Genomic DNA, 10512 nt, shown 5'->3' on the forward strand with positions numbered 1-10512 from the left:
CCCTTTCATGCAGTATGAGCTCCGTTCTATCATTTACCCTGAATTCCTCTTCTGTTTCTTCCATCTTTGAACAAGTTTGAGCATTATTTGAGCAAACAAAGAGATTAATGTCTATTTTGATGTAAGATTGAAGGAAGTCTAGGTGTTCTGGCATGGAGAATTTCCCGCTTTATCAGTGCTCTAGGCAAAACAGAAGCCTAAATCTGAGTCCAGTTGTTTGTACAAAAAATGTTGTGTAAATTCCTCATTTCTAATCAATCTCCATTCCCTTGGAAGCCAGAACCAGTTGAAATTCCATATGAAGGTGACTCCCAAAATAACACACTGCCTTTCCACTATGACACAAGGGCTAAATGTATTGTACCTATATGTGTGTGTGTTGGCATGGAGAATTTCCAGCTTTGTCAATGCTCTAGGCAAAACAGAAGCTTAATTCCTTACAGAAATAGCTGTATTTATGATTGTATATGTCCCCTGTAGTGTGCTGTAAAGAAAGCTTGATCTCACATTAATGAGAGAGACTGTAGAAAACTAAAGTGCAGCTCTGGTCAGAAGTGTAAGAAACAATAAATTACAAGATGTCTCCTCGCAAATGTGAACTGTTAACTTTCAACATAGGAGAGTGAAGAAAGGGAGGCTAGGGAAGGGAGAAATCATGTTCAGTCTTAGGAAGCTTACCAACCTGGCCAAATTTCGCAGTAATGTTAATAGCAATTATTTCCAATCCATTTGTCAAGGACATTCAGAAGATAAATTTTATCCCAGTGTTATGGTCTTAAAATCCTGCTCAACTAATCTAAGTGAACTAAAGTTAATGAGTCACAGACCGAGTGAAAGAGTACAGGAAGACTGGACGCCGATCTGATTATATGCGGACTTGCATAAGAAAGACGGCCAAGAGGAAAGTACTGTTTTGCAGCCCTACCCAGTCATCCGGAGCTTTTGCTGTCCTCGAACCAGGCTGTCCCCGGGGACAGCGCTGGAGGCACAGCAATGAGAAGGGCAGATGGAGGGGAAACGCAGAAACTAGCGGCGAAGGCAAAGATTGAAGGGACGAAGGAAGGTCACTGTGGTGGCTGCTGCTTGAAACTTGAAATAGTTCTCTGTCTAAAACAAATACATCCGAAAGATAAGCGAAGGCGTGAGTAACAGTTCTGATAGTGGGCGAGAACCGCGTAGCTCCGTGGAGAGCGGTGTAACCAGACCAGGAGTGCCATGTCAGAGGTGGCCCCTGTCTCTGAGCCCGGCCCGGCCCGGCCCCGGGCGGGCGCTCCCCATGCAGCAGTGCCGGCGGAGCGGGATCAGCGCCTGCACCGCTGCCAGGCGCGGAAAAGTCCCTGACACTTCCCGGGATCTGTGAACTCGCTCGCATTTCGCTTCGGAAAACAACATCTGCTTATTCACGGTGCCGCGCCGTGGAAACGGGACACGGACGCAGTGTTATTCCCGCCGCGCCCTGCCACGTTCCGCAGTGCTCCTGTCACGGTCTCCTACACTTGGACACCTGGCTGATTCTGCTGCCGGGCATACCGGGCAGCAGCCGCCGCCCCCGGGGTGAGCCCGGGCCGCGTCCGGGGCAGTCGGAGCCCGCCGGGGTGAGAGCCGGGGGGCGGCGGGGCCGCGCGCGTGGCTCTGACCGTCCCCGACGGCCACCGGGGAGCGCGCGCCAGGCGCGGGCGCGCGCACCGGCCCTCACCACCCCCGAGGGGGAAGCGACGTTGATTGGCGGTCGCAGGGAGCCAATGGACGGCGGCGGAGCGGGAGCTCGCCCGCGCTCTCGACCAATGGGGAGGCGGCTGGGCGGGCGCCAGGGGGCGGGCGGGGGCGGCGGCGCCGAGCGGAGCATAGGCGTCGGGTCGGTTCCGCCGCGCGCTCGTCGTCTCGTCACCCCCACCCCCGCCGGGCACGGGCGACGGGCAGGTCCCGGCGTTGCAGGTGAGGGCCGCTCCGTGCTCCGGGGTCCCGCCTTCGGGAGAGGCTCGAGCTGGTGGCCGGGTTGTAATCCCCGTCGGAGCCGTTGGGCAATGGCGGGCGGTGGGTCGGGTCGGGGCGGGGGGAGCCGGTAGTGCCACGGCCGCGCCGGCGGCGCGGCCCGTGCTGGGATCGGGCCGAACGGGCCGGGCCGGGCCGGGGGATGACCCCCGGGGAGCCCGCTGGATGCGGGTCGCCCACCCCACGGCACTGCGGCGGGCGCGGGGAAGGTGAAGCTCTCCTTGCACGGCGCCAGGCGGGGAAGGGCAGGGCCGGGGCTTGCGAGGGATGACGACACTGGCTCGGTTCCTGTAGGAGGGGAGAGCTCCCTGCTCGGGGAAGTTTAGTGACCCACTCGGTGGTGGTGGCGGCTTTGATTTGGGGAAAAAAAGAAGGCGAGGATGGAGTCCTAAATTTGAGCAGCTGGATTTTTCCTCGCTTTGAAATCCCGGCGCCCCGGATGATGGCAGGTAACGATGCTAATTTGGTGGGAGGAGATGTTTCTACGGGGGAAGAGTGAGATTTTAGACAGCTCAGGCCCTCCTGAGTACTGGTAATGACCCAGCTCAGTCAAGCTTCTTGGTCTTGGCGTTGCCGCCTTCTATCTTAACTTTCCTTTTTTTGGCCTATGGAAAGAATCTCCTCATGTCCCAGAGCAAAACGTCTGTGTGAGAGACAGACATCTCTTTATGTGCACTGAGGCTACCTAGTTAGGGAAGAACAGGATGGGTACTGTATCTGTCCTTCTCAGCTGTCTCTGCTTGGAGTGACTCAGAAGCCGATAGATTTAGACATCCTTTTGCCTGAGCACTAAAGGAAGCCAGACAGACGCAAGTGGCATACGCTTTCCTTTGTAAACCGAACATTTTGAAAACTAAATGCTGTCTTGCAGTTTTAAACACTTGAATTACTTGACTAAAACTGTAGATTAGCTAGGATAATTTAAAGCTAGTTCACCACTCCTTGTGTTTCCTATGCCTGTTTGTGTAAGTTTGATAATTTGACACAGTCTGGGGTAAAAAAATGAGCCGTGAATGTGCTAGGCACTTTTGTTTCTGTTGTCTTCCACGACCTCCTGTTTAAGAGGCTGCCACGAGACTGTTCTGTCTTGTTATTGGGGAGTGGGTGAGGGATTCCCTTCTTCTAATTGGGATTTCGTGCCAGCATCTGTTCAGCTCTTCTTTAAAGCCAAAACCCTTTCCCTTTTAAAAGTTAAAACAATAGTAGTGCCTTATTATAAGAGGCATAGCGAAGGCTGCATTGTGTAAAGAACTGAGTTTTCATCCTGGTTTTAGTGCAACAAAAGGATCATTCTCAAACTAAAAGAGTTTGCCAGCTGTGTTTCAGTTGGTCAAAACGTGTTAATTGCATTCTTTACTATTAAGGTTATTAACACCGAATGCTCATGTGGTCGCTGTTTTATACCTGTACCTGCATGAAATTATACTTTGTCAAACTTGCAATTTGCCTTTAAAGATAGTAGTTCTATTCTGCTAATTATGGCTGAATCAGCTTAAACAGGACCACATATTTGCATAAGGAGCATGTCTGTTGAGCACAGTGCAGCATCATTTGAGAGATCCCTGATCTCTGTTCACCACAGCTTCAGTGTGGTGAGCAGAAGAGGTGTGCAGGTGCCACCTTGCTGTGACTGTTCTGTGCTAAAATGCTCCAAACTCCCTTTGGGAAGTCGTTTACAAATCTGGATTTTTTTTTCTTTTTTTATGCCTTTGAAATACCATCATAATAAAATGGCTTTTTGATTTTGGTCTATGAATGTTTTTAAACAATGCCTTCAGAAAATACCTAGATGATATATCTTTCTAGTGGGTAGATGTCTGCGTTCTTTTCTTGTGACAAGCCACTTGAATGTTGGTCTGAAATCAGTGAACCTGTTATTTTTAGCAGGTGACATGTTTGGATGATTTAGTGTCAGGAATGAGAAGTTTTGTTCTCGTGGTCTGTCTGTGGAGCATATGGACACCCTTTCCTGCTCTAGAGCTGATTGAGCTACATGCTTAAAAATGTCCGTATGTCAATTCTGTGCTTCCCTGATTGTGGTTAAAATGAGCCTGAAGGTGACTGTGGGTTGAATAGGTAGCCTGTAAATGAAGGCTAAGAAAATTCCGTGCTCATTGCAGGAATTGGACGAAATGCTTAGCAGTGCTGCCAGTCAAAAGTTGCCTGTGCTTGTACAAATTTGTGTTGTAATACAAAGTAGCTAAAAGGTAGCTTTCTGTTTCTGAGTTGGTGTCTGGTTTTCTTAGTGTAACAGCTCCTGGAAAAACTGCATCTTCTCAAGCATTAAGCCAGGAGAAGAGTAGATGCCGACTGAAGGTGGTTTTTGGTTTGGTTTGGTTTTAATATATTTTTTAAAACATCCATATTAACTAATACATGAGTGCCTTTTTAGTTCTTAGAATATCTGCTTTTTAAAAAAATACTATGATTTAATGACTTTCTTGTTGCCTGAAGCCTGGAATGAAGTATCTAATGCTTGAATTTAAGACTAGTCTGTAAGATTAACAACTTCTTTGTAACATGGGATTTAATTCAAACTCTGTCGTAATCCCCAGAACTTCAAGAGGTGACACTGTTCTTTCGACTAAACCCAGTTACTGATTTTTGACTTAATGTAATGATGAACTGTTCCCAGGAGATGAAAAGGAAGAAGTAGGAACTAAAAGAGTGATGTAACTGTGCTGAGGTAAACCGAGCTAAGTGTTCTGTGATTGAATAGAATGCTGTATTTAATATGAATGTTACATGGTTGGTTGGCTCACTGGGGTTGAGGAGAATAACCTGGAGTGAACAGTAAAACAGCTGCTGTACCCTGTAATTGGTTCCACAGTCTCCATAGTCCAATTTGTCACAAGACTTGAATGTTGTTCCTTTATGTGTTATCCTTTAAGGTGTCTTGCTTAGAGGAGAGGAATAATCCAAATTTCTCTAATGGTCTGGTCTAGAATCTGCCTTGATGAGTGCTCCTTGGAGTGTGAGGTATTCTGCTTAAGCCGCTGGTGCACTTGCTTAGAGTCCTGTGGATCTTGGTGGACGGGATGTGTCAATATTTGAGGAGGTTCCCAGCCCTAATTAGTAAATAGGGGTAGAACTAATATGGCTATTGTAACGCAGAACAGTAATGAGCTCCAAGGCAAAAAGAAAATGTCTCTTAGGCTTTAAGTAAGGTGGTTTGGTTCAAATTTTTAGATTATGCAAATACTTAAAAATTGTTCTGGCTTACACAAGGTATTGTAAACATTTTGATAGTATTGGAAAACTGTATCTCAAGCAGTTTGGCTTTGAGCCAGTGCATATTGTTAATCCTTTCTGCTTGTGTAGAACTCTGTTTTAAAGAACTAATTCCAAGGTATCTACAGACCAAAAATTTTAAACTCCCTTCTTTGCCTTTTATCACATACCCTAGAGCAGTGACTGACAGACTGCAATATAAACAGCAGAAATGGTGCGAATGAGAAATCTCTATGGTATTATTAAATATTTCTTTGACAGGGTTTTACTGAAACCAAAAAGCCTGGATTTTTTGTCTTCTTTTGATATAAACTTGTAACTGTAACATAGTGTATGCCCTGAAAATGGGCACCACTCTGACTTTGTGACCCTGTGGATGTGTATGTTCTAAGTATCTTCTATGTCTTCTATGCCTATTCTTCTTCTGTTCTAAGTATCTTCTTATGCCTGTTGTGATTAATGTATCATGGAGTCCTGCTGTACTTGCAAGCTCTTAGCTTCTGGTATAAAGTAATTTGCTACTAATAAAACTGGCTGACCTTGGTATAACTGTACTGTTCATCCTGAAGTCCTTGTTGCAGAAGTGTGATATTATTTGTTTTATTTTATTGTGTCTTTGTGCATGAGTAGCACAAACGGGGCTTATAAGTCTGACTTTAATGTATGATTGTACATTAATCTCTCCCACATACCAGGTAGATCTATTGCCACCTGGTGACTGTGGCAACAAAATGTGTATGTTGACTGGGCTCCAAAAGGTCTAGCAGAGTTTTTGTGCCTGGCATCTCACAGCCAGGGTTTTGGGTTACAAAACCAGCTTGCACAGAACTTCTTACCTGGCATAGCAATAGTAGGTGAATATCAAAATAAGAATTTTTTAAAATACTTTTTTTAATTCTCAATGGCAGATGTGCAGCCATACTGATTAACTTTAAAGTAATATGACAAAGAATATAATGAGCTGGGGATTTTTCTAATTTCTAACTTAATAAGTTAAATAAAAGGTGCAGAGTGAATATGCTTAATATGCCCTTTTTAAAAGAGGTAGTGTGAAGTACAGATTTCAATAAATAATCTGCAGTGAGTAATAGGACAAATGGGACATGGTTTTGGTTTGACTTAAATCTCTCATCATCTCCCTTAACTGAGGCTTTCTTGGCCATTTGACAGATACCTACCTCCCTGCTGAGTGGAACAATGCTGCTTTCTTTTTGGGAGAAATGATAAATGGATAATAAACAGGTACAGATCTGTTAAATGAACTCTGTATTTAATGGAACCACATGTATGCAATATCAGCTTGTAGGCATGCTTACTTCCACAGTTCTTGAATAATATTCTCAAAAAATTTTTTTTTCTGAAGTGTTCAGGTTCTCTTCATCCCTTAATAGCTAAAGATAAAAGCTTCAAAACTCATTTTTCAATTACCTGAAATAATCTAAGTGCTCAAAGTAATCTGGTCAACATATAATTGTGCTTAATTTCTAGGTGGTGCTGAACAGCTTGCTTTAATGTCTAGAGGGAATTCATTTGAAGGGAATTACTCCTAAGTTCTTGCTGTGTTGAGTGAGGTTACAGTTCCGTTATTCCAAAATGTGAACACGCTGTTTTATATAGGAGAAACTGGGTAACCATTTCCTTTACACAACTTTTCATTAGTTTTTGTGTGTTAGAGAGCTTCATATAAAGAATGCTGTCAGTCTAGTGTCATTGAGATACAGGTAGAAATAAATTGAGTCGTTGGCTTTCCCTCTTTTGGGCAATTAAATTCTTAGAAACTGTTACACCTACACCTGGGAGTATTGCCTTCTCACTGATTATTATGTTCGAGCTCTGAGAGTTGAGGTTTTTGTTGTTTTTGAAAGCTGGTGCAACTGAAAGTAGTAACAACCACCACATAAAGAATGATCAACCAATAACTTTTGATTCATAGTACCACTTCCCAAAGCACACTTCCATGCTGCCTTAAGCAAACAGAGTTCTAATGGGAAGCTAAGTGAAAAAAAAGTTTTATTCTGTTCCTGTGTCATTGATGACCTATGGTGAGATGACCCTGGTTGGATGCCAGCTGCCCACCGAACAACTCTGTCACTCTCTTTAACTGGATAGAGCAGAGAAACTAAGACAAAAGGCTCACAAGTTGAGATAAGGACAGAGAGATCATGCTCCAGTTACGATCACGGGCAAAACATACTCGATTCAGGGAAATTAACTCGTTGCAAATCAAATCAGAGTAGGGTAGTGAGAAATAAACCCAAATCCTAAAACACCTTCAACCAACCCTTTCCTTTTTCACAGGCTCAACTTCACTCCTGATTTTTCTGCCTGAGTGGCACAGGGTGACAAGGAATGGGCATTGCAGTCAGTTCTTCACATGTTTATCTCAGCTACTCTTTGCTCCTCACACTCTTTCTCTCCTCCCACAGGAGACAGCTCTCCACAAACTTCTCTAACGTGAGTTCTGTCAGGCTGCAGTTCTTCACAAACTGCTCTGGTGTGGGTCCTTTCCGGGGGTCAGTCCTTCAGGAGCAACCTGCTCCAGTGTGGGTACCCCACAGCGTCCCAGGTCCTGCCAGGAGCCTGTTCCAGCCTGGGCTACCCATGGAGGGGCACAGTCCCCCTTGGGCTTTCATGGCTCCACTGTGGGGTCCTCCATGGGCTGAAAATTTGGCTGTATCCTCAGGAGCATGTGTTGGAGATGGTTTTAATGTATAGGCAGTTTTGGTATGTGGATCACGCATTAGCATTCTGTAGACATTTTCAGATATTATTATTTAATTAAACAGATTTTAAGTGCTGCTGCTCTTAAAAGATGTAATTAGGTTGATTATCCAATTGCTAATAGTATGCAGAAGAAATGCAAAGGAATGATTAATAGACTTTAATCCAGGAAAGAACCATTTGTAATCATCTGATCTTTTCTGAAAAAGACCATCCATAAGATTTGTGTGAATGGATCCCTGTTGGAATTTGATAATCCACAAAGAAAAATTTCCCCTTTAGGTAAAATGGATGTAGAGTCTACCATAACCCTGTTAGGTGCCCAGTTAGCTAATTAGTCTTGCTGCCCCTAACAGGGTAATCTCTCTGATGTATAGTCAGATAATATATACTTCTAGCTGCTACCTAACAGCATTTTATTTATATCCTAAAATTCATTGAGCATGTTCAGCTGAGTGTTCTGCTCCATTTCAGAATTCCTCAAACTTGATGCTTAAAATATTAGTTCATATTTATGAGATAGGGAAATTAAACTTTGTCTTGTACAGCCCAATGTGAATTGCAAATTAGGATCTTTAGGTTGTGTTCATTTCAGCAAACAGTCCAGATAGGTTTATCAGCACTGATTTTGGTCTTATTTTATATTTCCTCAGGCTTTTTTGAAATTTGTCTGGGCAGCAGATCAGTCACGATTCCCGATCTGTTTACAGGTCACCAATAATAATGGTAAATAGCTTAGCAGTAACTTGATTAACACATCCAGCTTTGTAATATTTCTTGACTCTGTCTTTTCAGGGCTCAAAACAAATGTAGCATCAGACTGAGCTTGTATTATTCTGTATCTTGATCAGAATAACTAAACCATCACTCAGTATGGTGTCCTCATAGAAAAGAAAGTGATGCTAAGGATTTGGTTGTATAGTATCTTTGTTTTTACTATGTAATAATAATTATCATCTTGGTATGCTCAGATGCAATCTCACTTGTTGTGTTTTAATTGACTTATCCTGGTTCTGGCCAGGATGGGTTAATTTATGCAGTAGGCAGGAGGGGCATGGCCAGGACCTGGAGGTTATTCTGTACCACATCAGGTAATTTTCCAAGGATGGGGGGAAAGGCTCCCTTCAGGAGCATGAAGGAGGGAATGCCTGGTCATTGTCAGGGTGTTTCTTTGTTCTGAGCCTGCTAGAGCATCCCAAATAGTATTTTAAAATTCTTGAATAAAACCTGGTTTGGGCTCCTAAGTCCTTTTAATTTCTAATTTGAAGGCTGATAATCATACCACCCAGATAAGATTATTTGTCAGCATTCATCTTCTGCCTTGTTACTACATTAAAGTGAGTGATAGCATTATTATGAAGGTTGTAATAAAGGAGTTTTATAATTGCAGTCTACCAATACAACTATTTCTGTATTCATTCTGCTATCTTCTGTCATTTCTAGCTTTTGTTATATTTGTTACTATGAACTTCCCCTCTTTTCCACTTCATATAGAGGTGTTTCTAGAGGTAGTGTGGTTTTCTTCTTCTAATGTGGCTTTGGGGACAGCTATTAAAAGAAGTCTTGTGTAATTATCTATTATTCTCATATTGTATAGTAATATTAAAATAATGCTGAAGTAATATTGTTTTATCAGATTGCCGAAGCTGAGCTTCTCAGGACAGGATGACTTCTAGTTCTGTCATCCATTCTCTTTTGAGGTATGGATGCATGGAATGCCTGCATGGTGAATGCAATGTGCTGTTTGAGTTAGGACACTGTCACCTATAAATCCCATACAAATTTTGCAGTTGGAAAGGTGAAACATGCAAGATACATGGGTGGGACCCAAGGGCCCCACAATAATGTGCCATTCACCTTCCCACAGCAGCTCGTTGCAGATGGAGCTGTGTGTGCTGTGTTGTGCAGTGTGCATTAGTGGCCTCTAGTGGATACCACTTAGTGCTGGCGTGGTGCAGAAACTCTGTGGAGTATTAAGTGTTCTTTAAAGTTGCTAATATTTCAAATGAAAAATGAATATTATTGCAAAGTGTCACCACTCCTTTCTTGACCAGTCCTCTCTCTCTACATAATCACATACAAGCTCTTAAGCTGTGTGACATGTACAGTGAAGTTTCAGTGTTATTAGATGGTCTTGATTTATGTTCCCAAAGGCAATAATCTCTTGTATGTCTGCTGGTTACACATAAGCAATGAAAAAATCTTTTTGCTTTTCTTTCAGGGTGCCAGCCTTTTCTGAAGGGCATCTTGTGTGTGGTTTGTGTACTTGCCTTTTCTTTGTGTTAGCATAACATTTTGTATCTTGTTAAACTGGCTCCAAAGTTTGTTGCTGCTTCTAATCACAGTGATAAGTTACGTCAAAACCAGTGGCAGTCTGTGTTGTGACTAAAACAGGAAATGAGTTTTTCACTGTTACTCAGCTATTTGTTCTTGTTATGTACCCCGTGGTGGTTGTGTTTATCTGGCTGTGCTGTGTCTGGGCTCGGTTCTTTGGTCCAGCAAGAAACTTTTTTATTTTTGCAGAGTCATTTTCAGCTGGATAAATCTTAGCACCTAACTTCCCAAACA

At 43.3% G+C, this 10512-nt stretch overlaps 1 long non-coding RNA gene across 2 annotated transcripts; it reads left to right on the forward strand.

Moving 5' to 3' along the window:
• The first annotated feature begins 1832 nt into the window (after positions 1 to 1832).
• Positions 1833 to 9644, forward strand: LOC121351899. Of its 2 annotated transcripts, XR_005954855.1 has the most exons (5): positions 1833 to 1935; positions 2287 to 2441; positions 4548 to 4678; positions 6394 to 6465; positions 9581 to 9644. It is a non-coding gene; the product is annotated as an uncharacterized LOC121351899 (long non-coding RNA). The 2 variants fall into 2 exon arrangements; XR_005954856.1 differs by lacking the exon at positions 4548 to 4678.
• The last annotated feature ends 868 nt before the right edge of the window (positions 9645 to 10512 follow it).

The sequence above is a fragment of the Pyrgilauda ruficollis genome, unplaced genomic scaffold (genome assembly GCF_017590135.1).
Source record: "Pyrgilauda ruficollis isolate IOZ18807 unplaced genomic scaffold, ASM1759013v1 scaffold179, whole genome shotgun sequence".
Classification (NCBI taxonomy): Eukaryota; Metazoa; Chordata; class Aves; order Passeriformes; family Passeridae; genus Pyrgilauda; species Pyrgilauda ruficollis.